Source organism: Pinus tabuliformis, chromosome X (genome assembly GCF_031772625.1).
Source record: "Pinus tabuliformis cultivar Carrire ecotype Pingquan chromosome X, CPIR1, whole genome shotgun sequence".
Classification (NCBI taxonomy): domain Eukaryota; kingdom Viridiplantae; phylum Streptophyta; class Pinopsida; order Pinales; family Pinaceae; genus Pinus; species Pinus tabuliformis.
In genome coordinates, this window is record NC_142308.1 from 1,434,267,955 (window position 1) to 1,434,269,668 (window position 1,714).

Consider the following 1,714-nt stretch of genomic DNA (forward strand, 5'->3'; position numbering starts at 1 on the left):
GTATATACCCTAGATGAGGTTATGGAGCACTTGAGTCATCAATTTCCTTACGCTGACAGATGCGAGCCTTTGTATGCCTGCAGGAGCGTCGCTGACATGGTGCAAATGGTGAAGAATTTGATGGTGATATATATGCTAGAAAGGAGGTTAAGAAACAAACTAATTGAAGAAGGTTGCATCGAGGAAGAGAGGGATCCAACTTTCAGACAAAGTGTAAAGTGAAAAATATTCATGGTTTTAATTCTAACATCATCTCTTTTGGTCTGCGGTAACACTGTTCGGTTCTTGCCAAATCATCACGTGGTTGATGTGCTTGTCACCACGACAAGAGGGGTTGAAGAAGACATGATTAATTTTCTAACGCTGACATATGCTATCTATTTTTTCATTACCCAGAGCTCAGCTATTTTCAAATGGAAGATTTGTATTGGTGTGGTGAGTCGATCCATGTGTGTGGCAACTGTGTGGTGGCTGTCATGAAGCGTTAAGACCACTGACACTTCATTTTCAAAGCTTTGTTTATGGTTAACAAAAAAGAGTGTCAGAAATGTCTCTGTGTGAGCCTTGTGTCACCATTTCCAATTATTTATGTGGCACAACTATGGAGAACTGCACAAAATCTTGCATTGTCAAGCCAGATTGCATCTGAGGACACGAAATTATCAGTTATTGGCCTAGAGGATGAGGGTGATGATGGTATTGAATTTTGGAATGTAGATGGCTTCAGTGATAACTATACTGATCCTAAGTGTGAAGTTCATGTTGAGACACAATGGATCAAAAGCATTGATTTTAAGAGTACTCCTAAAAGGTTGCATGAACTTCCAGTTTGTTCTAGATGTAGTAGAAGGGTCTGTAGAGTGTGCAGAGCAGGAAAGGGTAGTGTTTTACTATGTGATGCAGTGAATCCTAGTGTAGGTCAGGGTGGATCTAGTCATGGAGGTTTTTCTTACCGTTTTTTAGTTGCAGATAAAGTCCTTTGCAAAAGATGTTGTCCACAAAAAGTTTCTTGATGCTCTTCTTCAGGACCATGTCAAAGTTCTCAGTTCTTTGCATCAAATATCCAGTGTGAAGTGTGGAGCTTTAAAAGCTTTGCAACAATTGGTAGGATGTAGCTCAAAAGATTCTCATACAGACCTTGGTAAAAGGGATGGGAGCCTAGAAGATCTAAAAGTGGATTGAAGACTTTGTTTCATGGAGAGTTTTTCACTTGTAGAATTTCCATATGGAGGTTTACTATTTCTGGTTGAGACAACAGAAGGATCATAACCAACACTTTCCTTGCTTTCTCCTATTGGTATTGGTTCAACCATGTTATATTGGAGGGAACCACCAAGGGATACCAGTGTGGAGTTTGCTATTGTTCTTATGACTACATCTATTGTATCTGGCATTGCTTTACTTGTTAGCCCATGTGGCTATACAACATTAGAGCCTCCTATTGTTCAACTATTGTGAAGTGACATTTTTATGGAAGAAGAATGCACTCTTACAGGAACATGGGATGTTAGCTTAATACCTACATCTTCTTCACATTTGTATTGACTAAAGAATATAGACCAAAAAGGTAGTTCTCGCTAGTTTTGTGTAATTAAAATAGAATTATTTTTCCATCGTTTAATGTTTTTAGGAAGTGTTGTGTCATTGAGGTAATCATGGTTGAAAGAATATAGACAAATTTAGTTTGGCAAACTATTGTCAGACATTTGTGTCT

General features: G+C 38.4%; 1 pseudogene; it reads left to right on the top strand.

Moving 5' to 3' along the window:
- The first annotated feature begins 521 nt into the window (after positions 1-521).
- LOC149145408 (putative phosphoinositide phosphatase SAC9) lies at positions 522-1,458 on the top strand (annotated as a pseudogene).
- Positions 1,459-1,714: the final 256 nt, after the last annotated feature.